The 27,465-nt window shown below is 43.0% G+C and overlaps 2 long non-coding RNA genes across 2 annotated transcripts; both read right to left on the minus strand.

Moving 5' to 3' along the window:
- Positions 1-23,273: 23,273 nt before the first annotated feature.
- Positions 23,274-23,993, minus strand: LOC123446335. The gene is made up of 3 exons (XR_006631316.1): positions 23,921-23,993; positions 23,642-23,763; positions 23,274-23,366 (listed from the first exon to the last, which is right to left on the minus strand). It is a non-coding gene; the product is annotated as an uncharacterized LOC123446335 (long non-coding RNA).
- Positions 23,994-25,165: 1,172 nt separating this feature from the next.
- On the minus strand, positions 25,166-26,631 carry LOC123446336. The gene is made up of 4 exons (XR_006631317.1): positions 26,445-26,631; positions 26,213-26,331; positions 26,031-26,111; positions 25,166-25,310 (listed from the first exon to the last, which is right to left on the minus strand). It is a non-coding gene; the product is annotated as an uncharacterized LOC123446336 (long non-coding RNA).
- Positions 26,632-27,465: the final 834 nt, after the last annotated feature.

Raw genomic sequence — 27,465 nt, forward strand, 5'->3', positions numbered from 1 at the left:
ATCAACAAGTAGGTGTCTTCCACCCTAGCGCTAGCAGAAGATGTGGATCTGCACACACAACAAATAACTTTGCTCCCAACGAGTACTGAGAGGTTGTCAATCTCTCCAGCCTTGTAGTTTGCAAAGGATCAAAACACAAGCGGGAAGGTAATAGTGATTGCAACGGAAAAGTAAAAGAAAGCGGTAAATAGTTGAGGTGTAAACGATGATGATGATATGGACCGGAGTAACATGATGTTCACTATTGAAGTCTCTCTCCCAAAAGACGATAAACAACTATGCTTGGGTAAACAAATCACAGTTGGGCAATTAACAGAATTATGAATGCACCGCAATGCTAATTATGCTACTTGATAGTTAGAGGTTCAATAGTAATGGGCATTGTGCCAAGACAAGTAGACCGTTTTGTTGGAAATATGCCCTAGAGGCAATAATAAATTAGTTATTATTATATTTCTTTGTTCATGATAATCGTTTATTATCCATGCTATAATTGTATTGATTGGAAACACAATACTTGTGTGGATACATAGACAAAACACTGTCCCTAGTAAGCCTCTAGTTGACTAGCTCGTTGATCAAAGATGGTCAAGGTTTCCTGACCATAGGCAAGTGTTGTCACTTGATAACGGGATCACATCATTAGGAGAATCATGTGATGGACTAGACCCAAACTAATAGACGTAGCATGTTGATCGTGTCATTTTGTTGCTACTGTTTTCTGCGTGTCAAGTATTTGTTCCTAAGACCATGAGATCATATAACTCACTGACACCGGAGGAATGCCTTGTGTGTATCAAACGTCGCAACGTAACTGGGTGACTATAAAGATGCTCTACAGGTATCACCGAAGGTGTCCGTTGAGTTAGTATGGATCAAGACTGGGATTTGTCACTCCGTGTGACGGAGAGGTATCTCGGGGCCCACTCAGTAATACAACATCACACACAAGCCTTGCAAGCAATGTGAATTAGTGTATGTTACGGGATCTTGTATTATGGAAACCAGTAAAGAGACTTGCCGGTAAACGAGATTGAAATAGGTATGCGGATACTGACGATCAAATCTCGGGCAAGTAACATACCGAAGGACAAAGGGAATGACATACGGGATTATATGAATCCTTGGCACTGAGGTTCAAACGATAAGATCTTTGTAGAATATGTAGGATACAATATGGGCATCCAGGTCCCGCTATTCGATATTGACCGAGGAGTCACTCGGTTCATGTCTACATAGTTCTCGAACCCACAGGGTCTGCACACTTAAGGTTCGACGTTGTTTTATGCGTATTTGAGTTATATGGTTGGTTAACGAATGTTATTCGGAGTCCCGGATGAGATCACGGACGTCATGAGGGTTTCTGAAATGGTCTGGAAACGAAGATTGATATATAGGATGACTTCATTTGGTTACCGGAAGGTTTTCGTGCATTACCGGTAATGTACCGAGAATGACGAATGGGTTCCGGATCTTCACCGGGAGGGGAGACCACCCACCTGGGAGGGCCCAAGGACCTTGGGGGTGGCGCACCAAGTAGGTGGGGTCAGCCCAAGGCTGTCTTGCGCAAGAGAGAAAGAAAAAAACAAAAGAAGAGAAAGAAAAAAAAAGGGAAAGGTGGGAAGGAAGAGAAGGACTCCTCCTTCCAATCCTAGTTGGACTAGGATTGGAGGAGGACTCCAACTCCTCCTTGGTGGCGCAGCCCTTGGGGCTCCTTGAGCCTCAAGGCAAGCCTCCCCTCCCCTCCTCCTATATATATGGAGCTATTAGGGCTGATTTGAGACAACTTTTGCCACGGCAGCCCGACCACATACCTCCACGGTTTTTCCTCTAGATCGCGTTTCTGCGGAGCTCAGGCGGAGCCCTGCTGAGATAACATCACCACCAACCTCCGGAGCACCGTCACGCTGCCGGAGAACTCATCGACCTCTTCGTATCTCTTGCTGGATCAAGAAGGCCGAGATCATCGTCGAGCTGTACGTGTGCTGAACGCGGAGGTGTCGTCCGTTCGGCACTAGATCGGAGCGGATCGTGGGACGGATCGCGGGACGGTTCGTGGGACGGTTCGCGGGGCGGATCGAGGGACGTGAGGACGTTCCACTACATCAACCGCATTTATTAACGCTTCTGCTGTCGATCTATAAGGGTACGTAGATCGGAAATCCCCTCTCGTAGATGGACATCACCATGATAGGTCTTCGTGTGCGTAGGAAATTTTTTGTTTCCCATGCAACGTTCCCCAACAGTGGCATCATGAGCTAGGTTCATGCGTAGATGTCATCTCGAGTAGAACACAAAAGTTTTTGTGGACGGTGATGTGCGATTTGCTGCCCTCCTTGGTCTTTTCTTGATTCCGCGGTATTGTTGGATCGAAGCGGCTCGGACCGACATTACTCGTACGCTTACGAGAGACTGGTTTCATCGCTACGAGCAACTATGTTGCTCAAAGATGACTGGCGAGTGTCGGTTTCTCCAACTTTAGTTGAATCTGATTTGACCGAGGAGGTCCTTGGATGAGGTTAAATAGCAATTCATATATCTCCGTTGTGGTGTTTGCGTAAGTAAGATGCGATCTACTAGATACCCATAGCAGCCACGTAAAACATGCAAACAACAAATTAGAGGACGTCTAACTTGATTTTGCAGGGTATGCTTGTGATGTGATATGGCCAACGATGTGATGTGATATATTAGATGTATGAGATGATCATGTTGTAATAGTTAATATCTACTTGCACGTCGATGGTATGGCAACCGGCAGGAGCCATAGGGTTGTCTTTAAACTAACGTTTGTGCTTGCAGATGCGTTTACTATATTGCTAGGACGTAGCTTTAGTAGTAATAGCATGAGTAGCACGAGAACTCCGATGGCGACACGTTGATGGAGATCATGGTGTGACGCCGGTGACAAGAAGATCGTGCCGGTGCTTTGGTGATGAAGATCAAGAAGCACATGATGATGGCCATATCATGTCACTTATGAATTGAATTTGATGTTAATCCTTTATGCACCATATCTTACTTAGAACGACGGTAGCATTATGAGGTGATCTCTCACTAAAATTTCAAGACAAAATTGTGTTCTCCCCGACTGTGCACAGTTGCGATAGTTCTTCGTTTCGAGACACCACGTGATGATCGGGTGTGATAGACACAACGTTCACATACAACGGGTGCAAAACGGTTGCACACGCGGAACACTCGGGTTAAGCTTGACGAGCCTAGCATGTGCTGACATGGCCTCGGAACACATGAGACCGAAAGGTCGAGCATGAATCGTATAGTTGATATGATTAGCATAGAGATGCTTACCACTGAAACTATTCTCGACTCACGTGATGATCGGACTTGAGATAGTGGATTTGGATCATGTATCACTCAAATGACTAAGAGCGATGTACTTTTTGAGTGGGAGTTCTTAAGTAATATGATTAATTGAACTAATTATCATGAACATAGTCTAATGGTCTTTGCAAATTACGATGTAGCTTGCGCTATAGCTCTACTGTTTTTATGATCCTAGAGAAAATTTAGTTGAAAGTTGATAGTAGCAAACTTTGCGGACTGAATCTGTAAAACTAAGGGTTGTCCTCGTTGCTGTGCAGAAGGCTTATGTCCTTAATGCACCACTCAGTGTGCTGCACCTCGATCGTCTGTGGATGTTTTGAACATACGACATACACGTTTCTGATGACTACGCGATAGTTCAGTGGAAAATACTTAATTTCTTAGAAGCATGGCGCCGAAGACGTTTTGAAACGTCATGGAACATAAGTGATGTTCTAAAGAGATGAAATTGTGATTTCATGCTTGTGCCCTTGTTAAGAGGTATGAGACCTCCGACAAGATTCATTGTCCATGAAGTAAAGGAGAAAAGCTCAATCGTTGTGCGTGTGCTCAGATTGTCTGAGTACGACAATCGCTTGAATCAAGTGAGAGTTAATCTTCCAAATGAGATAGTGATGGTTCTCCAAAGTCACTGCCACCAAGCTGTGAGAGCTTCGTGATGAACTATAACATATCAAGGATAGATACAATGATCCTTGAGAGAATCGTGATGTTTGACACTGCGAAAGTAGAAATCAAGAAGGAGCATCAGTGGTTGATGGTTTGTAAAACCACTAAGTTTCATGAAAGGCAAGGGCTAGAAGGGATACTTCGTGAAACAGAAAAACAGTTGCTGCACTAATGAAGAGACCCAAGATTAAACCCAAACCCGAGACTAAGTGCTTCTGTTATGAGGGGAACGGTCACTGAAGCGGAGCTACCCTAGATGCTTGGTAGATAAGAAGGCTGGCAAAGTCGAAAGAAGTATATTTGATATACATGATGTTGATGTGTACTTTACTAGTACTCCTAGTAGCGCGAGGGTATTGGATACCGGTTCGGTTCCTAAGTGATTAGTAACACAAAATGAAAGCTACGGGATAAACGGAGACTAGCTAAAGGCGAGGAAACGATAAGTGTTGGAAGTGTTTCCAAGATTGATATGATCAAAACATCGCACGCTCCCTCTACCATCAGGATTGATGTTAAACCTAAATAATTGATATTTGGTGCTTGCATTAAGCATGAACATGATTGGATCGTGTTTATTGCAATACAATATTCATTTAAAGAGAATAATGGTTACTCTATTTGCTTGAATGATCACCTTCAATGGTTTATTGAATCTCGATCGTAGTGTTACACATGTTCATGATATTGGTGCCAAAAGAAACAAGGTAATGATGATAGTACCACTTACTTGTGGCACTGCCGCTTGAGTCATGTTGGTATAAATTGCATGAAGAGGATCCATGTTGATGGATCTTTATACTCACTTGATTTTGAATCACTTGTGACATGCAAATCATACCACATGAGCGAGGCCTTGTTTTCATTGAGATGAAACAAGATAGTAACTTGTTGGAAGTGATACATTTTGATGTATGCAGTCCAATGGGTGCTCAGGCACGAGTGGATATCATTATGTTCTTACTTCAATGACGATTTGAGTAGATACAAGAGTGTTTACTTAATGAATCACAAGTCTGAAATATTGAAAAGTTCAATTCGGTTTCAGAGTGAAGTTCGTCGTAACAAGAGGATAAACTGTCTACGATGTGATCATAGAAATGAATATCTGAGTTACGAGTTTTGGTACGCACTTAAGACAATGTGGAAATTGTTTCGCAGTTCATGCCACCTGGAACATCATAGTGTGATGATGTGTAAGAACGTCATAGCCACGCACTATTTGGTATGGTGCATACTATGATGTCTCTTATCGAATTACCACTATCATTTATGGGTTATGCATTAGAGACAACCGCATTCACTTTAAATAGAGCACCGTGTATTTCCGTTGAGATGACACAGTATAGATTGAGGTTTAGAGAAATTTAAGCTGTCGTTTCTTGAAAGTTTGGGGCTGCAATGCTTATGTGAAAAAGTTTCAGTCTGATAAGCTCGAACCCAAAGCGGATAAATGCATCTTCATATGATGTCCAAAACAGTTGGATACATCTCCTAACTCAGATCCGGAAGCAAAGTGTTTGTTTCTAGAAACGGGTCCTTTCTCGAGGAAAGGTTTCTCTCGAAAGAATTGAGTGGGAGGGTGATAGAACTTGATGAGGTTATTGAACCATCACTTCAACCAGTGTGTAGCAGGGCGCAGGAAGTTGTTCCTGTGGCGCCTACACCAATTGAAGTGAAAGCTGATGATGGTCATCATCGAGCATCGAATCAAGTTACTACAAATCTCATAGGTTGACAAGGTCGCGTACTACCGCAGAGTGGTACGGTAACCCTGTCTTGGAGGTCATGTTGTTGAGCAACAATGAACCTACGAGTTATGGAGAAAGCAATGGTGGGCCCGGATTCCGACAAATGGTTGGAGGCCATAAAATCCGAGAGAGGATCCATGTATGAAAACAAAGTGTAGACTTTGGAAGAACTACTTGATGGTCATAGGACTATTGAGTAAAGATGGATCTTTAAAAGGAAGACAGACGATGATGGTGATAAGTCACTATTAAGAAAAGCTCGACTTGTCGCAAAGATGTTTCCGACAAGATCAAACAGTTAACTATGATGAGACTTTCTCACTCATAGCGATGCTAAAAGTCTGTTAGAATTATGTTAGTAGTTGTTGCATTATTTATGAAATATTGCACATAGGATGTCAAAACATTGTTTCCTCGACGGTTTCCTTGAGCAAACATTGTATGTGATACAACCAGGAAGTTTTTTTCAATCCTAAAGATACTAACAAGTATGCAAGCTCCAGCGATCCTTCATTGGACTGGTGCGAGCATCTCGGAGTTGGAATATACATTTTGATGAGATGATCAAAGATTTTGGGTTTGTACAAGGTTTATGAGAAACTTGTATTTCCAAACAAGTGAGTGGGAGCACTATAGAATTTCTGATAAGTATATGTGGTTGACATATTGTGGATCAGAAGTAATGTGGAATTTCTATAAAGCATACAAGGTTTTTTGAAAGGAGATTTTCAAAGGAATACCTGGATTGCGTTACTTGAACATTGAGCATCAAAGATCTATGGAGATAGATCGAAAGAGCTTAATAGAAGTTTCAACAAGATGCATGCCTTGACAAGTTTTTGAAGGAGTTCAAAAGAGATCAGCAAAGAAGGAGTTCTTGGTTGCGTTGTAAGGTGTGAATTTGAGTAAGACTCAAAATCCGACCCCGGCAGAATAAAGAGAATAGACGAAGGTCGTCTTCTATGCCTTGGCCGTAGAATCTGAAGTATGCCATGCTGAGTACCGCACCTGATGTGTGCTTTGACTCAAAGTCTGTTGAGAGGTATAGAGAGTGATCCATGATTGAATCACTAGCAGCGGTCAAAATTTATCCTTAGTAACTCATGGACTAAGGAATTTTTCTCGATTATGGAGGTGGTTAAAGAGTTCGTCGTAAAGGGTTACGTCGATGCAAGCTTTGACACTAATCCGAATAACTATGAGTAGTGAAACGGATTCGTATAGTAGAGTAGATATTTGGAGTATTTCCAAATAGCACATCGTAGTAGCATCTATAAGATGACATAAAGATTTGTAAAGAACACACGGATCTGAAAGTTTCAGAACCATTGACTAAAACCTCTCTCACGAGCGAGACGTGATCAGACCCCAGAACTATATGGGTGTTAGATTCGTTTGAATCACATGGTGATGTGAACTAGATTATTGACTCTAGTGCAAGTGGGAGACTGTTGGAAATATGCCCTAGAGGCAATAATAAATTAGTTATTATTATATTTCTTTGTTCATGATAATCGTTTATTATCCATGCTATAATTGTATTGATTGGAAACACAATACTTGTGTGGATACATAGACAAAACACTGTCCCTAGTAAGCCTCTAGTTGACTAGCTCGTTGATCAAAGATGGTCAAGGTTTCCTGACCATAGGCAAGTGTTGTCACTTGATAACGGGATCACATCATTAGGAGAATCATGTGATGGACTAGACCCAAACTAATAGACGTAGCATGTTGATCGTGTCATTTTGTTGCTACTGTTTTCTGCGTGTCAAGTATTTGTTCCTATGACCATGAGATCATATAACTCACTGAAACCGGAGGAATGCTTTGTGTCTATCAAACGTCGCAACGTAACTGGGTGACTATAAAGATGCTCTACAGGTATCTCCGAAGGTGTCCGTTGAGTTAGTATGGATCAAGACTAGGATTTATCACTCCGTGTGACGGAGAGGTATCTTGGGGCCCACTCGGTAATACAACATCACACACAAGCCTTGCACGCAATGTGATTTAGTGTATGTCACGGGATCTTGTATTATGGAAACGAGTAAAGAGACTTGTTGGTAAACGAGATTGAAATAGGTATGCGGATACTGACGACCAAATCTTGGGCAAGTAACATACCGAAGGACAAAGGGAATGACATACGGGATTATATGAATCCTTGGCACTGAGGTTCAAATGATAAGATCTTCATAGAATATGTAGGATCCAATATGGGCATCCAGGTCCCGCTATTGGATATTGACCGAGGATTCACTCGGGTCATGTCTACATAGTTCTCGAACCCGCAGGGTCTGCACACTTAAGGTTCGACGTTGTTTTATGCTTATTTGAATTATATGGTTGGCTACCGAATGTTGTTCGGAGTCTCAGATGAGATCACGGACGTCAAGAGGTTTGCCGGAATGGTCCGGAAATGAAGATTGATATATAGGATGACTTCATTTGGTTACCGGAAGGTTTTCGTGCATTACCGGTAATGTACCGGGAATGACGAATGGGTTCCGGATCTTCACCGAGAGGGGAGACCACCCACCCGGGAGGGCCCGAGGACCTTGGGGGTGGCGCACCAAGTAGGTGGGGTCAGCCCAAGGCTGTCTTGCGCAAGAGAGAAAGAAAAAACCAAAAGAAGAGAAAGAAAAAAGGGAAAGGTGGGAAGGAAGAGAAGGACTCCTCCTTCCAATCCTAGTTGGACTAGGATTCGAGGAGGACTCCAACTCCTCCTTGGTGGCGCAGCCCTTGGGGCTCCTTGAGCCTCAAGGCAAGCCTCCCCTCCCCTCCTCCTATATATATGGAGCTATTAGGGCTGATTTGAGACAACCTTTGCCACGGCAGCCCGACCACATACCTCCACGGTTTTTCCTCTAGATCGCGTTTCTGCGGAGCTCGGGCGGAGCCCTGCTGAGATAACATCACCACCAACCTCCGGAGCGCCGTCCTGCTGCTGGAGAACTCATCTACCTCTCCGTATCTCTTGCTGGATCAAGAAGGCCGAGATCATCGTCGAGTTGTACGTGTGCTGAATGCGGAGGTGTCGTCCGTTCGGCACTAGATTGGAGCAGATCATGGGACGGATCGCGGGACGGTTCGTGGGACGGTTCGCGGGGCGGATCGAGGGACGTGAGGACGTTCCACTACATCAACCGCATTTATTAACGCTTCTGTTGTGCGATCTACAAGGGTACGTAGATCGGAAATCCCCTCTCATAGATGGACATCACCATGCTAGGTCTTCGTGTGCGTAGGAAAATTTTTGTTTGCCATGCAACGTTCCCCAACACGTTTATTCATCGGCATCTACTTACTAATCATCCACCTTGAGATATCTATCGAGAACATCTCTCCGGTATTAAGTTGTGAGCCCCACACAAAGTGTAAACTCGAAGCAACGGATAACTGCATTAACGAACTATGCGTAAGGTAAACAATCCTTGCAACTGTGGTCACAAGCACCGTTGTTTTCTCCCTAGTGGGAACAACACATCCCCTAGTCTTATGTTTCTGTCACTCAAGATAGACATTGAGCGGCATGAACCCACAATCATGCATAATGCTCCCCCTTGGAGTTACAATCTACTACTCGGCCAAAGCAATAAATAGTAACGGAGAACATGCATGAATCACTAAGGAACATAATATAAAAGGATAATCAAATATATAACTAATAACAATCTGAATATAATCTAACACACATATAAGAACTTCAAAGTAAAGCAAGTGAGATATGCAATTCAAGTCAAGACAATAACAAGCAAGAGTCTATATCTAGTATTGAATTTAGCAAAGGAAGAACATAAAGGTGCAAGAGCTCTCGCTGTTTGTGACTCGAATGTCTCCAAATGGTGTTTGCGTTCAAGAAGTGGGAGATGGGTTGAGATCATAAAATATATTTTTAATTGAGAACTCAATCTAGTAAACCTCACACTTGGTCTCTTTCAGAATCTTATTTTGACTCATCCCCAGACCACTAGTGAGGCACAAGTCAAAATGATCCTCTCCCTTTCGACTTTGAGCACTCATGCAATGGATGAGCGTAAGCAAGATATGTTGGCACTTAGGATGGCAAATAGAATAATGATGGGGAAGGAAGACAAAAAGGTGTGATAGGCTCACATCAATGAGGACAACCATAGGCGAGAGAAAGCCGAATGATAGATATGATGTGAGGAGTAGGGATTGCCATGTAACGGATGCACATATGAGCTAAGGTAAGCTCTCCAATGGAACAAGTGGGGGTGCATCCAACTTGTTTGCTCATGAAGACCTAGAGCTCATTTGACAAGGCTCATCACTGGAATACGCAAACCAAGTTCTATAGTGTAAGGTTCCCCACATAGTTATGCATGAATGATAATCTCTATGTAGTACCAATATATTAATGGAGTACTGTAACGCCCAAGAAGTGATTCTATCCTTATTTTGGCATGAGGGCCTCGACAGGGATAGAAGCGCATCTCATCGTTTCGCAAGAATGGATATCGTTAGAAGTACATGTACTGAAGAGAAAAGTATATGGAATTGGCTTACACTCGCCACAAGCTACATCAGAGTCACATCAGTACAATACATAAATATCACGAGAAAGAGCAGGGTACTACTACGGATGAAAACAAACGAGAAAAGAACGACGTCCATCCTTGCTATCCCAGGCTGCCAGCCTGGAACCCATCCTAGATCGACGAAGAGGAAGAAGAAGAAACTCCAAAAGAACAATCATCGCGCTCACCTCTTAATATCCTTTACTTGTACCTGCAACCGGTGTTGTAGTAATCTGTGAGCCACAGGGGACTCAGCAATCTCATTTCCAAAGGTATCAAGACTAGCAAAGCTTAATGGGTGAGGTATGGTTAAGTGGTGAGGCTAGAGCAAGCAACTAAGCATATATTTAGTGGCTAACTTACGAGTACAAGAATAAGATGGGGATGATCTACGCACGGCGAACGTGAACTACTGATGATCAAATGAATGATCCTGAACACCTACTTACGTCAGACATAACCCCACCGTGTCCTCGATCGGAGAAGGAGCTCATGAAAGAGACATTCACGGTTACACACTCAGTTGGCATATTTTAATTAAGTTAACTTCAAGTTATCTAGAACCGCATGTTAAACAAAGTTTCCACATTGCCACATAACCGCGGGCATGGCTTTCGGAAAGATTTAACCCTGCAGGGGTGCTCCAACTAGTCCATCACAAACCACCACACGCTACGACGGAATGACCTCGATCAGGGAAACCCGTGATCTCCTCGGATCCCTATTGGAAAACCTCAACCTCGAGTTAGCTCAAAGCATCTTCGGAATCCCTCAAACAAGACACTCGATAAAGGTAAAACAAGTCTAGCAAGGCCGCCCGACGTGCCGACAATCCCGATAGGAGCCGCGTATCTCGTTCTCAGGGCACAATCGGATGAGTGCAGCGTACAGTGGCCTGATAGCAATTGCCCGAGTTGCCCGGGTTGGCCCCGCACACGACTCTGTTTTGGACCAGCACCATCAGCACTGGCCCTCCTTGTATTATGTTGAATTACTCCTCGGGTTCATGACGCCCTATGTTTTTCAGTATTAACAAAATTATTATGTTGGGCAGATATAGTACCAATGTTGGGCCTTGCCAGACGAGCTTTATCCTAAAACAAAAATCTAGGGGGTCCCCATAACAACCCCAAGCATGTTAGGAGCGCTCACTTATGGAACATAACACCGGTAGCCGAAACTAAGGGGCAGAGGTGGAACAAAAAACCAGGCTAGAAAGGTCGAGCCTTCCACCTTTTACCAAGTATATAGGTGCATTAAATTAAATAGCAATTAATAGGGTGATATAACAAGGAACCCATGTTATCACATGGAAACAACTGCACCTGCAACTAGCAACGCTAACACATGGTTAAGCAAGCGATAACATAGCCAATCAGTGGTTTGCTAGGTTGTGAACCGGTTGAGGGTTTTCATGGCAATGTTGGGAGGCTGATATTTAACATGTGGTAGGCAGCGAGACATAACAATAGAAACGATAAAACTAGCATGGCAATGATAGTAATGGTATCTAGGGAAATGGTCATCTTGCCTGAGATCCCGCTTGGAAGAAGAATGACTCCGTGAAGCAGACGAACCGACGTAGTCGAACGGGTCCTCACATTCCGACACGCTTGTGGAACTCTATCGAGACGAAGCAAACCGGAAACAAGAATCAACACAGATATTCACCATGGCACATGCACGACAAGATGCAAGCCATATATGATGCATGATCACTTGAATATATGCAAGACATGGCATGTCAATTCATAACAATCAAACACTACACATTAAGTGAAGTTCAATATGCAACGAGTTGCATATTGACGAAACTCCACATACGAATTATTTAGTTCTATCCCGATTAGGTACACGACAATGTTAATTGTGGTTAAACATGGCAAGAGGTGAAGCGTAATTAATCTACCTGTGAAGGCTTTTTAAATGAGGTCGGAAACGACATATAGCATCTCCGAGATGACCTCATACGTTAATTCATAAATCTGTCCAGATCTGAACTAACACGTTTTAATATTTGTTAAACAGAAAAATAAATAGGTTCACGTGATTCTACGCATTGTTCCAATCAATTTACACATAGCGAATATCTCCAACAGAGCTACGGTTCAAAAGATATGATCACCGCAAGATATGATGTCATGAATGCAATATGTATGTGAATGTCAGCCACAAGCATTCCAAACCAAGAAGGCAGCAACATAATATGAATCTACACGAAATTCTAAGAAAGTTTCATATAGGACACGATCAAAACGGAGCAACGGTTCAAGAAATACAAGCTACACAAGAAATAGTCATAATCTGCCAAAAACACGAACATGGCATTTTCTACACCCCAAAACAAAAAGCTACATAAATCCAAAATGCTCAAACAGGACATGAGGCAATAGTGGTCAAGATGCACTACAACACCCTACTAAATACAACTAGCATTGAAGCATGGATCACTAGGAAAAAAACTCACAAAATGGTATCTCACACACAGTTTCAGACTTAGTGAAAATATCAGTTTTGACAGTGCAGTTTTCGATCTGAAGGCATATTGACAGAAGCAACACTATAAGCTACAGGGCTCTGAATGACATGAAAATTGACAGCATGCTAGAGAATATTAAGGACTACAAATAACTCCATTTCACGAACCTCAAAAGAGCTATAGATCACTAGCAAATCTCATGGCAAGACAACAACAAAATATAACAGATTTCAGACTTAGAAATATTTCAGAATCTCCAAATCAGCACTATTTTCTAGCATGTTGACAATAAGCAAACAACACCTAAACATGGATTTCTAAGGCAACAAAAAATACCAGGGGCTAGCCTACACATCCAAGGGCATATCTCTAGTTCAAAACTAGTGCATATCACGCACGGAATAAATCCCACAAAATAAACAAGAGGGCAACATGGCAAAATATCACGCGCACTAACTTACTCGAAAGACAAAATTAAATGCACAGTTAAATTCTATGGATTTTTTTTACCCCGAAAACATATATAATATGTGGGGTTCGAAAAATAAACTAGCGCCACACATATATGCGAGATTATGTCATAAACACGACATAGCAAGCAAGCAACGGAACCTACATGCAAAAATGCAAACAACTACTCTAAAATACATGGCAAAGGGTCCCGAACAACATGAACATTTTATCTATGGGATTTGAACAATCCGTACATGCGCAAAAATAAATACGGGATATCTAACATATTAGGACAGTACGCAAATCTAGGCATATGGAAGGTCAAACCACTTCAAACATGCATGCAAGTTGCAAAATATGAATCTACGCCAAAAACTACACAAGTTACATATTTAATACGTCGCGATCCGATGCACGGTTAATTATCTACGAGCGTCTGAAATATCTAATATCCCTGATATTAAATAAATCCGAAATCCTAAAAAAAATAACTATCGGGCCAAATCTCACGCTATTGGGCCTACACGCATGCCCAACTATAATTAAATCGCGTCGCGGGCGAGGGATAAGGGGCATGGCGGTGGCTCACCTTAGCGGGCCTTGGCCCAAGGCAGAGGAGAGGCGACAGGTCGCGTGCTGGCGCTGGGCCTCGGGCGCTAAGGGAGGCGAGGGCGTGCAGGAGATGGGCCGGCTCTGGGCGATGGGGGGCCCATCTGCTGCAGGGCGAGCGCGGCCCAGGAGTGCTAGTGAGCGGTCAACGCTCTGGGGTGAGCGAGAACTGGCAGCTCGTCCTCCAGATCGAGGACGACCATGGCGGCGGCAGGGACGAGTGGATCCAGTCGGGATCCACCGGATCCAAGCGGTGGCAGGCCGATCTGCGACGGCCGAAGCTTGGGCGGCCTCATCCATGGCGGCGGCGGCTTGGTGAACCTGCGGAACAGGGAGAGGACGCATGGGAGGTGAGGGCAGAGGGGGAGAGGAGGAAGAAGGAGAGGGAGAGAGAGGAGCGGAGGGAGCTCCGGCCTGGGTCCAGCGGGGCTCTCCGGCGAGGTACTCCGGCTGCCGGGCTCGGGGCATCTAGGAAGCTGTGGTGCGGGGCTCCTCCATGGTTGCGCTGGCTGGAGCTCGGGAAGCGGCTTCTCGGCCCATATCGGGCCCGGGGCGGGCTCCACATGGGCTCGGCGGGCCTTGACGGCTGGGAGGGAGACAGGGAGAGAGGAGCTGCGGCTGGCTAGGGTTAGGCACGAAAATCGAGGATGAGGGGGATTTGTTGCCTTTTATAGATAGAGGGGCTAGGGTTTGCTAATCAGGGCATTTTCAGACCCTTCGATCTTGATGGGGCACTCCTGAAACTTCGTAGGGTTAGGTTAGGTCGTGTAGAGTGGCTAGCCGGAGACGAGAGGCAAAACAGGCGGCCCGACAACGAGATTTAAAACAACGAAAAACATCCGATGAAAAGCCGAATGCGGTGCCACTACGGTCGACCGTTCCGGTACTAGACGGACTCCGATTGCGATGAAAATTGGCAGGCGGCCTGCCTATATAAAAATAAGACCGCACACCAAGTTTCAACCCAATCAGAGAATATTTTATACACACTTTTAAAAATAAGGATTAGACGATGCCGCGGGCGTGTGTGAGTGTGGTCGGGCTCAAAACGGGCAACGACGAGAACGGAGAGAATCGACAACTAATAACGGATGCAAGTTTTGAAAACTGGCGGCAACGGAGTGCCGATGCAATGCGGATGATGCGCATGATGCGATGATGATGCGACAAATAAAAATAAACACACGCCAGCAACGAAAAAGAGGGGAATCTACTGGAGCGTCGGACTCGGGCTGTCACAAGTACGAGTGTGGATCTTCAAAAGGAATAGTAGTGTTGCCCCTTCTCTCTTTTTATTTCTTTTTATTTCTTTTCTTTTTCTCTTTTTATTTTATTTGTTTTAGCCTCTTGGCTCTTTCTATTTATCTCTCATTTGTCCTATTTGGGATCTTTTGTTTGTCCTCTTTGGGATCTTTTCCTCACTTAAGGGCAACACTCTGTGTTTTACATGAATAAAAATAAGATCATCACACTTTATAGGAAGTACTCAACATAAAGACAAGTGAAAATTATCATGATGTATGCAAATGTATGCAAGTGCTAGTGTAGAAGGATATGCAATGATACTAGCGCGTCATGTAGCAATAATTGGGGTAAGGCCCAACTATCATGCGGCTCTACGATCAAGCAAAAGCATGTACGACATGAAGATCAAGTCATGAGATGGTGGATGTTGCATGGCAATGTTTCTCGGAAAGGCTATGGGAATGCCTTAATAGGTAGGTATGATGGTTGTTTTAAGGAAAGATATAATGAGGCTTATGTATGATAGAGCGTATCATGTCATGGGTTTGGATGCACTGGCGAAGTTTGCACCAACTCTCAATGTGATAAAGGGCAATGCACGGTACCGAAGAGGCTAGCAAAATATCGATGGTGAAAGTGCCAACAATCGAATACTCAGATTAGTCCGTAGAACTCATACACTTATTATCGGTAACTCTCTATCTAGTTAGGAAATTCATCAAGAGACACGTACCCCGAGGAGGAGTGTTTGGGGGATTGGTTATCCTTGTGCATCCTCGACTCATGGTAACATGAGGATACTCTATATATTCCAACTCGTCCAGAGGTTAGCGATCAATTTAGTAGCTAGAGTTCTCAACTAATTTTTAGTTTTTGAAAAACACATGGATTTCCCAAAACACGACACCTATCACTAATAGGTTCAAGCTCTTGGCACCAATAGTCCAACATTACTCAAATCAATACCTCAAAACTATTGCAAGTTACTACTATACTTAAATAGCAATCTCAATTACCTACTCATGCAAGAGACACAACTGAGTGCAACAAGCCAACTCTCCAAACAAGATAAGCATGATAACTCAAGTGAGTTCCAAACGCACCCTAAATAAAAGCTCTTAAAAAGATAAGCATGAAAACTAAGAGCTAAGCATGACAGTAGCTACGAAAAGATAGAGAACACACAAAAAGGATAAGCATGAAAACCTATGTTGTGTTCTAGAGTGGAATGGAGTGTGTGTCTCTCCCAAACAAGGTAGGCTAGGTTCCAACTTGTTATGAACAGAAAGCAAAACTAAAACAAACTAAAGATGAAAGAGCGAGAGGCTCCAAGCATAGCACATAACATATGAAGTGATAAAAATATAGCATGGAGATGGACGAACAAATGATTGTTGATAGAGAAGGGGATGCACGGGGCCATCCCCAAGCTTAGACGCTTGAGTCTCCTTGAATATTTTTTGGGGTGCATGGGGTCATTCCCAAGCTTGAGCGCTTGACACTCTTATATCTTCTTTCATCATCTCCCATCGCATACTTCAAAACTCCCTTCATACGAAACTCATCATAAGCTGATTAGAGTGGTTAGTATCCTTAATAAAATAATTTATTACCTGTTGGAAATTAAGATTTTCATGAAAAAATAATGCTTATCATGATTGCCAAAAGGTTTTTGCAAATAAAAAGCAAGCTTAGGATTTGCAAAACAATGAAAATGCAAAACATGGCAGAATCTGTGAAAAACAGAACAGTAGGTAGTAAATAATTTATTCAGGGCACTTCTGCAACTCAAATAAAAAACCTCAGAACATATGCCATAAATCCAATTATATAGATTATTCGTTAAAACAAATTCAGATCAAAAAGATGATTTGGTGATTTTTGGCGAATGTTTCCATCACGCAGACAGAATCTGTTTCTGGACAGCATCTCATAATTTTTGAACTTTCTTGCAATTGGAGGATATAACTTGGCACAAAGTTTAAAAATAAAGATACAATGATGTTTCTACATATGTAACACACATCAAGACCACTAAAAACTGAAATTAAAAACTCAAAGTAAAGATAACAAGGGTTGTCTCCCTAGAGCTCTTTCTTTATAGCCATAAAGATAGGCTTAAGGTTTTAATGATGCTCTCGTTTGAATAAGAGTTGTAGAACAAAAGAGAGCATCAAGAAGCAAATACCAAACACATTTAAGTCTATCATGCTTCCTATGCATATGAATATTGCAATAGAATAATTCACTGAAGCACAAAGCAATAAGCATAGGAAGGCAAAACAAGTACAACTTCAAAACCTTCAACATAAAGAGAGGGAACTTGATATTATTGAAATATCTATAAGCATATGTTCCCTTCTCATAATAATTTTCAGTGGGATCATGAATAAACTCAACAATATAAGTATCACATAAAGCATTGTTACCATGATCCACATGGACTTCATGAAGAGGATAAAACTTGGAGTAAAAGAGAGACTGAATCTCTTCCCAATCCCGTAGGTGAGAATCATCTAGTAGCCTATACCATTCCAATGCTTTTACTTTCAATGACAAGGCAAATAATTTCCTCATGACTCCCTCTCTCGTCAAACCTGAAATCTTAAACAACTCACAAAATTCTGTAAGTTTCAATGAACGAATACTAAGATTGACTGTTCCATCTCCTGCATAACAATTATTCCTAATTATTTCAATTATAGGTATTTTGAATGGGATACATTTAGTAGGTGGAGGAGACTTCTCTACCACGGGTGTGGTAGAGCGGCCTTCCCCAAGCAGCGAACTAAGAGTGCAGTTTTCCATAAGCCTAACTAGTGAAGTCACACAACTTAGTGTTCTCAGTGTAACCGATAGCAGCAGCAAAAAAGCAAGAACAAAGCAACTAATTTTTGTGGTTTTTAGTATAAGACTCTAAGGCAAAAACTAGAAAGCAAACTAACAAGACTAAAATCAAAGGTAAAGGATAGCGTGCAACTCCCTTATCTTGATGACTGGAGTCCCCGACAACGGCGCCAGAAAACTTTGCTTGATGACGAGATGATGTATATACTTCTCGCACCCTGGTTGTTATCCCAAGTGGAAGGTTGAGATGTAGTCAGCAGCAAGTTTTCCCTCACACGGGAACTGTAAGGTTTATCGAACCAGGAGGACTCCTAGGATCAACAAGTAGGTGTCTTCCACCCTGGAGCTAGCAGAAGACGTGGACCTTCACACACACACAAATAACTTTGCTCCCAACGAGTACATAGAGGTTGTCAATCTCTCTGGCCTTGTAGTTTGCAAAGGATCAAGACACAAGCGGGAATAGTAATACCGATTACAATGCAAAAGTAAATGAAAACGGTAAATGATGGAGGTGTAAACAATGATGGTGATATGGACCGGAGTCACATGATGTTCACTAGTGATGTCTCTCTCCCAAAAGATGAAAAACAACTATGCTTGGGTAAACAAATTACATTTGGGCAATTGACAGAATTATGAACGCACCGCAATGCTAATTATGCTACTTGATAGTCACAGGTTCAATAGTAATGGGCAGTACGCCAAGACAAGTAGACCGTTTATTCATCAGCATCTACTTACTAATCATCCACCTTGAGATATCTATCCAGAACATCTCGCCGGTATTAAGTTGTGAGCCCCACCCAAAGTATAAACTCAAAGCAACGGAGAACTGCATTAACGAACTATGCGTAAGGTAAACAATCCTTGCAACCGTGGTAACAAGCGCCATTGTTTTCTCCCTGGTGGCAACAGCACATCCCCTAGTCTCATGTTTCTATCACTCAAGCTAGACATCGAGGGGCATGAACCCACAATCATGCATAATGCTCCCTCTTAGAGTTACAATCTACTACTCTGCCAAAGCAATAAATAGCAACAGAGAACATGCATGAATCACTAAGGAACATAATATAAAAGGATAATAAAATATATAACTCATAACAATCTGAACATAATCTCATAATCCATCTGATCCCAACAAACTGAGCATAGCAATAGCAAGAGAATTACATAGATGCCTTGATCATGTAGGGCAGCTCACAAGGACTAAACATTGAAGCACAAGATTGGAGAGAAGACATCACATAGCTACTGGTCATGGACCCATGGTCCAAGAAGGACTACTCACGGCACGTCCGAGAAGCATCCATGGCGGTGGAGAAGCTCCCGGAGGTCAATCCTCCCTCCGGCAGGGTGCCGGGAAGAGGTCTCCTCACGCTCCTGATCTCGGAAGCTCTGCGGCGGCGGGACAATGGAGAAATTCGCGATTCTGGAAGTTGTTGAAGGGTTTCCTCTCGAAACTCTAAATATAGGCCAAAGCAGGTCGCCTGGCCCCCTCTGGCCCATCTTCGGTGATCCGGAAGCTCCTGTTTCGCTGATTTTTTATATATTTTTCCTGGAATTTTTCGGGCTTCGGAAAATTGGGTAAAAGCCCCTGCAAAATAGACATCAGCATACAGAAACTGGCACTGGGTGCACTGAGTTAGTAGGTTGGTCCAAATATGTGTAAAATGATATAAAAGTGTAGCAAAACATATAACAATGCCACCCAAAAGATCATGGAACAAGCAGAAATAATAGATACGTTTGGGACGTATCATTTCCACATCATCTTCGAAACACACCCCAGATTTTCAAAACAAGGCAACCAAATTAGAGAGGTTGTTTTTGTAGGGCCATACAAACAGAGATAAGTAGCCAAAATACTACATAATTTTGCCATTGATTCTTTGTTCTTAGGTAATAGTGTAATATTTGTGTTCATTACTATGAAACACGTAGTTGTATCCCCAAAGTTTTCAGCATTTTTTCAGTGCTCAATAGGCAACTCAAGGAGGAAAAATACTTTATAATTTTCGCCATGGATCTTCTTAGGCAATACTGTAACATCTATAACAAAATTAGATAGATTACTTTTTGTTGGCAATATAGAGAGAAATAAATAGGCAAAATACTGCACAATATGAAGTACCCTCATACCAAGCCTTCACAAACCCTCGACGGCCACCCTCATACCTAGGTCGGCTAACCCGGACGACCAAGTCACCAAAAACCCCGACGATCTACCCTCATACCAAGCCGCCACAAACAAGAACGGGGAGATTAGAGCACTTCTCGCCCACCCGAGTGACCTAGGTGACCTAACACAAACGACTAAGTCGCCCAAACTCCCGACGACGACCCTCATACAAAGCCACCACAAACAAAAATGGGGGGTTAGGTAACTTTTGGCCTACCGAGGTGACCTAGGTCGCCTAACCCGGACGACCAAGTCACCCAAACCCCTAACGACCACCATCATACTTAGCCCCCACAAACATGAACACGAGGTTATGGCACTTCTCACCCACCCGAGCGACCTAGGTTGCCTAACATGGACGGCCAAGTCGCCCAAACCCCCAACGACCACCCTCATACCAAGCCGCCAGAAACAAAATATGGTGGTTAGGGCACTTCTCACCTTCCAAGGTGACCTAGGTCGTCTAAACCGGATTAACAAGTCACCCAAACCCCCGATGACCACTCTCATACCTAGCCGCTACAAACAAGAACAGGGGTTAGGGACTTCTCGGCTACCGAAGTGACCTAGGTCGCCTAACCCGAATGACCAAGTCACCCAAACCCCCGACGACCACCTTCATACCTATCCGCCACAAACAAGAACGGGAGTTAGGGCACTTCTCGCCCACTCCAACGACCTAGGTTGCCTAACACGGATGGCCAAGTCGCCCAAACCCCCGATGACCACCCTCATACCAAGCCATCACAAACAAAAATGGGATGGTTAGGGTACTTCTAGCCTACCGAGGTGACCTAGGTCGCCTAACCCGGACGACCAAGTCGCCCAAACCCCCGACGACCACTCTCATACCTAGCCGTCAGAAACAACAACGGGGTGGTTAGGGCACTTCTCGCCTACCGAGGTGACCTAGATCGCCTAACCCGGACGACCAAGTCACCCATACCCGAGACGACCACTCTCATACCTAACCTTTTTCACATTTAAATACATTACATAGGCAACTCATTTAACATCATGTTTGTCGGATGTTGTAGGCAACAATTTTGGGATAATCGGCGGAGACGATGAACCAGTGAAGTGAGCCCCACATACGGGAGGCGAGGCTCCAGCAATTCGACCGAGGAGAGGGGTCACACACCCGAAGGGGGAAGAGGAAGCAGAAGGAGGTGGTGGAGTCGTTGGTTGGAGGAGGCGGCGGACGACTAGAGAAGGAGATTCTCTGGTGCATCTGCTTCTTGAGGTTAGTTTTCTGACACCTTAGCTTGCACAGTTTTTTCGTCATCGCGTGGGTGGTGGTGGGGAGCGGGCGGAGGGCTAGCTACTGACATCCATGGGCAAATCCTTCTTCTCCTTTCAAGATGGGGTTTCCAGAGATGCAACAGTTAAGGGCGTTCAATCTTGGGGTTTGACGAGGGCTGCGTCATCCTTGTTTCCACATGAGTTTCAAAACACACCCCCAATTTTCAAAAGAAGGCAACCAAATTAGAGAGGTTGTTTTTGTAGGCAATACAGAAAGATATAAGTAGCCAAAATACTACATAATTTTGCCATTGATTCTGTGTTCTTAGGTAATAGTGTAATATTTGTGTTCATTAGTATGCAACACGTAGTTGTATCCCCAAACTTTTTAGCATTTTTTCGGTGTTCAATAGGCAACTCAAGCAGGAAAAATACTACATAATTTTTGTCATGGATCTTCTTAGGATATACTGTAACATCTATAACAAAATTAGATAGATTATTTTTTGTAGGCAACATAGAGAGAAATAAATAGGCAAAATACTGCATAATATTAAGTACCCTCATACCAAGCCGCCACAAACCCTCGATGGCCACCCTCATACCTAGGTCGCCTAACCCTCACGACCAAGTCACCCAAACCCCCGACGATCTACCCTCATACCAAGCCGCCAGAAACAAGAACGGGGTGGTTAGAGCACTTTTCGCCCACCCCAGTGACCTAGGTGACCTAACACAGACGGCCAAGTCGCCCAAACCCCCTGACGACCACCCTCATACAAAGCCACCACAAACAAAAACGAACGGTTTAGGGCACTTCTCGCCTACCGAGGTGACCTAGGTCGCCTAACCCGGATGACCAAGTCACCCAAACCCCTAACGACCACCATCATACCTAGTTCCCACAAACATGAACAGTAGGTTAGGGCACTTCTCCCCCACCCGAGCGACCTAGGTCGCCTAACATGAGCGGCCAAGTCGCCCAAACCCCCAACGACCACCCTCATACCAAGCCGCCACAAACAAAATATGGTGGTTAGGGCACTTCTCACCTACTCAGGTGACCTAGGTCGCCTAACCCGAACGAACAAGTCGCCCAAACCCCCGATGACCGCTCTCATACCTAGCCGCCACAAACAAGAACGGGGGTTAGGGCACTTCTCGCCTACCAAAGTGACCTAGGTCGCCTAACCCGAACGACCAACTTGCCCAAACACTACTAGAAAAAAGGCATGCTAGTGGTGCACCTGTTTTGGCTACTAATGGCGCACTACAGGTGCGCCACTAGCATCACGCCATTAGAATTTTGTACTAATGACGCACCACAGGTGCGCCATTAGTATCTGGTATACTAATGACGCACCAGGCAGTGCGCCATTAGTATAGCCCATGGTGCTCCTTTAGTATGCCTTCCAGGGCATATATACTAATGGCGCATCAGACAGTGCGCCATTAGTATAGCCCATGGTGCTCCATTAGTATGCCTCCCAGGGCATATAGACTAATGGAGCCACCAGGCAGTGCGCCATTAGTATAGCCCATGGTGCTCCATTAGTATGCCTCCCAGGGCATATATACTAGTGTTGCACCAGGCAGTGCGCCATTAGTATAGCCCATTATACTCCATTAGTATCTGGTATTCTGACATATATATGCTTTGTTTCAAAACCACAAATTCAACAGCACATAACATATATATCAAATATATAATACATAATATGTGCCCAATAGTTTTACTGATCCACAACACATAACATATATGCAAAGTTGCATAACAAATTTCATGATCCATATATCAAAATTCCATAGCATCCATACATCCAAAATTCCATAGCATCCATATATACATATAGTTCCATAGCATCCATACATACATAGCTCCATAGAAAATATAATACACAACGATACTTTGCGGGCATTAGTAAGTAATATTTGGCACTAAAACAAATGCCTTCATGTCCATATCGTAGTCCAAAGAGCATCCGCGTGGCAACCTACAAGATGAAAAGAGATGCAGATTGGAACTGACGTGACCAGTTCAAGTCTATTTTGCAAGACAGATGGGCCATCACACATGATTAGTTTTCTAAAATATGAGCAAAATAGCCCGATATCCTTCTAAGAAATCTAGCTAAGAAATGCCGCATAGATTATTGTGAGTAACTCCACGCTATTGATTATTCACGGAGATAATTGTGGTGTCCTTAATTGTATGCACCTTGTTTCACTTATTTCATGAGCAGGCATGTATGAAAAAGTTGGACCGTACCGAGTAAGGAGCCTTCATTTCATCTTCATTGGTGTGCTTAATCCGTCCAGTTGTTGCAGCAAACTCCACACCAGCATCATCGACCAAGCCTTGTTGCTCGTCACTTTTTGTTTGCCCAGCGTCTGCACATATTGATAAACTCTTAATGCAAAGGAAAAACTAGTCAAACACGATGAGCCTCCAACTTTATGTATACTAGAAATAATGCATGGCCATTACATTGCTCGAGAATTTGGGATTCATGAGGTTGTAGCTCAGACGAGAAGGCAGAAGGGATACCTGGTCCCTGAACCCCTAGCCCAAGGCCCCCTTGAGAAGAGATAGAAGAACTCTGAGAATTAAACTGCAAAAAATGAACAAATTGAAAATGTGAAAACAATTACTATATAGAATTGACTATAGACTTCAGATATTATAAGATGGTTACAACATGTGGAAAACATGCATGTGCACGTTTACATCACCAAAAATGTTACAGCTGGAGCCTGAATCTTATATTTAGGAACGGAGGGAGTAGATGCCAAATGTGGAAAACATGCATGTGCCATTCAGACTTCACTATATAGGCACAGAGTCTATTTGGCGGACGACTGCAGCTTTGGTTGGCAGATGCATATCCCAACCCTCCACATTGACTATGTTCCATCCCTAGCATTCAATTGCATGTCTCAAAATTTCAAAGCATGCTATCTACTGGAACTTGCGATTGATTTTTCCAGTCTTCAAAGTTTAAACTGGGAGGTTCTGATAGAACTTCAGACTAGTGCAAATAAATACTTTCAATTTCAACTAAGAGGGGACAAACCTTTCACCGAAAACTTGTATAAAAAATGAAACAGAAACCAAACTTTCACCTACACGTATCAAGCATCTTTCAATCAGCTACTAACCAAATAAATAAATAAACAGGAACCGTATATCAAAATTCCAATTAGGATTAAAAAAATTGATTGGGTCAGGTTTCTTCAGATTAGGGGGCTAATTTAACATAGGGATCGGTGTACTTCAAGCCCCTGCAGCCACTGCTCAGTTGGGGAGCGCCATAGACTGCAGTGGCAGCACGGCCTAAAGCAGGAGGATGAGCATGGGAGAGTGAGGCAGAGAGGCCCGGGGATTTGCTCAAGCAGGAGGCACAGGGGAAGTCAGAGGATACAATTTTACAAGTGGGATACGGAAAATTCAGCAATAATCATGTACTCCCTCCGTTCCTTAATATAATTCTTTAAAGATATCACTAGGAGACTACATACGAAACAAGATGGGTGAATCAACACTCTAAAGTATGTCTATATGCATCCGTATGTAGTCTTCTAGTGAAACCTCTTAAAAAACTTATATTTAGGAACGGAGGGAGTAGCAGACAGCTGCATAGTGAGGCATGGTTGCAATTTTCCGAAATCAACGTGGCTAAGCATGTACACTGGCAACCAAACTTCTGATGTTTAGAAGTTCCACAAATACTACATGTACAACATACATATTACTTTGCCCAGCCTAATTCTTCTTCTCAGGTTTTACGGCTTGGCATCAGTTAAGACATAGAACGATATATAGCACCATATGGAACAGGTTATGTCGCAGAAATCAAAAATACGAACGATACAAGAAACTAACATTTATTATCATGAAGTCGAGGTCGTTGCCCCTCGTCACATGGATTTGACGGTGCCTAAAATAGAATTAGATAAGATAAAAAAGGTTGTGAGTGAAAAAAGCAAATTCGTTGTATTGGGTCTTCTACGCATATATTCTGCCCTCATTATATATATATCGTATAGTTGCCAGATTATATTGATATAACCCTTTGTATGTTATTTAATTCCAGGCATACTTTTAAATAATCATCAACGTATATCCATCAAAGTTATATGGTTGTTTAACCATGTAAGAAACATTTTTTTGTTCAAAAAGAATAGTGGATGAGAAATCACTAACAATCTTGGGTGCTGCAATAGTTGAATGCTTCTGGTAACTACAATCTTTGGTGGGAAAATACTTTAGCGAGGCAAAATAACTTATCTTAGATTGTACGTTAATGTTCTGTACATTAACAGGGCATCATTTATATATTCATGTGCATTGCACAAAACTGCAATACTTTTAACAAAATTGTTTTGGAAATTTGGTCGGTTAGCATATATGACTCTTATTTAACGTCCATGTATAATAAAATCATAAAATAGGGATATCTCACATTGGCTTTTTTATAGATAAATGTGTAGTAAATGATTTTGATATTTTTTCTCTCTAACGAACGTGGAATATAAAACACGAACTCTTTCTTTTATCAGATATAGCACCAGTGATGGCTTGGATTTGAGTATAAAACGTGGAACATGACAAAGGAAAAAGTTCATGAAACACTGGTCCGATCAACAGAACAAAGTACCTTTCCCTTGAATGATTTTGTTGTTTCCTTCAAGATGGGCAGGAATTTCGAGGACTCCTTTGCAACAACGAATAGCAAAATCTGATTTTGAAATTAGGATACAGCACATCAGCAAAGGAGTAATAATACATGGGCCGAGAACATGATGAAAATAAAACCCCATGGCATACAGCATCACATACTTGCTTCTTGATCGGATTATCAAAAATCGCAGGGGCGGTTTCCTGTGTGAGGGTGGTGATCAATGGGATTTTGTTCGCCGAAACAAACTCAGCGATAGCAGACACTCTGAACTCACCATCTGCAAGACACACGGTACATTATTGTCGAATTTAACGGTCAAACAAAATTGTGTGTAGAAATGGAAATGAAAGGCTGGTGGTGAAAGCTAAAGCAACTTGGGGGTGAAGATACCAAAGACGGTCAACTTCTCCTCCTCTTTCTTGAGCAGGACTACCGACGAGCGCTTTGCCTCCGGGTCAATGTGGAAAAGCTTGGCCACATCGGGGCTGGTAGTCTGGTAGAAGCTGGCAGTATATTCCAGCCTTGAGGCAGCAGCAAGGTCATCGCTGTGCGCACCCTATATCATTTGATGACAGAGTAATCTTAATGATTCATTACCATAGTGTATATATGCAGCGCAGAATAGCTAAAAATACAAGCGCATCTCGGATTTGTTTTCAGTACATGGTAACAGACCATGCGGGTTGACATTTTATCTAAGTAGTAGTTAGCAAAGGAATCATGGCATAACAGGTGCATTGTAATTTTGGATCAATCTAGGGTAACATGTCCACATGGACGGTTGTTGCAATTCAAGCCTTGAAGCAGCAGCAAGCTCATCTATAACATTCAATGATAGTGTAATTAAGGATTTTATCACAATGTTTTATGTAAGTGTCCGATAGCTAAACGTACGAGCACATCTAGGGATCGTTCTCAGCACATGGCAACGGAACATGCAGGTTGACATGTTATCTACTACTGTAGTAGTGAGCAAGCAAAAGAACAAGGGCATTCAGAGAAACAGGTGCACTGTATTTGCAGTCAACTAATTTTTTGGTAACATGGCCAGATGAGCGCTTTGGTTTGAATTCAGGCATTGAATTTTGGGTAACATGGGTTGCAATTTAAGCAAATTGGGTTGCTTGACTTTGCTGCGTTTGGAGAACATACGGCGGATCCCAGATTCGTTCTTAGCACATGGAAACCGAACAGGAAGGTTGACATTTCATCTAGAAAGAAAGCAACAAGAATATTCAGGGGAACTTGGAAAAACAGGTGCATTGTATCTGTGATCAACTAATTTCGGGTAACATGGCCACATGAGTTGTTTGGTTGCGATTCAGTCACTGTCGTGGGTATAAGCCTAACAGTAGATGTGTAGGGTACGAAAGGGATGGGCAGAGCCTTAGCTATGGCGAGGTTGTATGAG

This window comes from Hordeum vulgare, chromosome 4H (genome assembly GCF_904849725.1).
Source record: "Hordeum vulgare subsp. vulgare chromosome 4H, MorexV3_pseudomolecules_assembly, whole genome shotgun sequence".
In the NCBI taxonomy this organism is placed as follows: Eukaryota; Viridiplantae; Streptophyta; class Magnoliopsida; order Poales; family Poaceae; genus Hordeum; species Hordeum vulgare.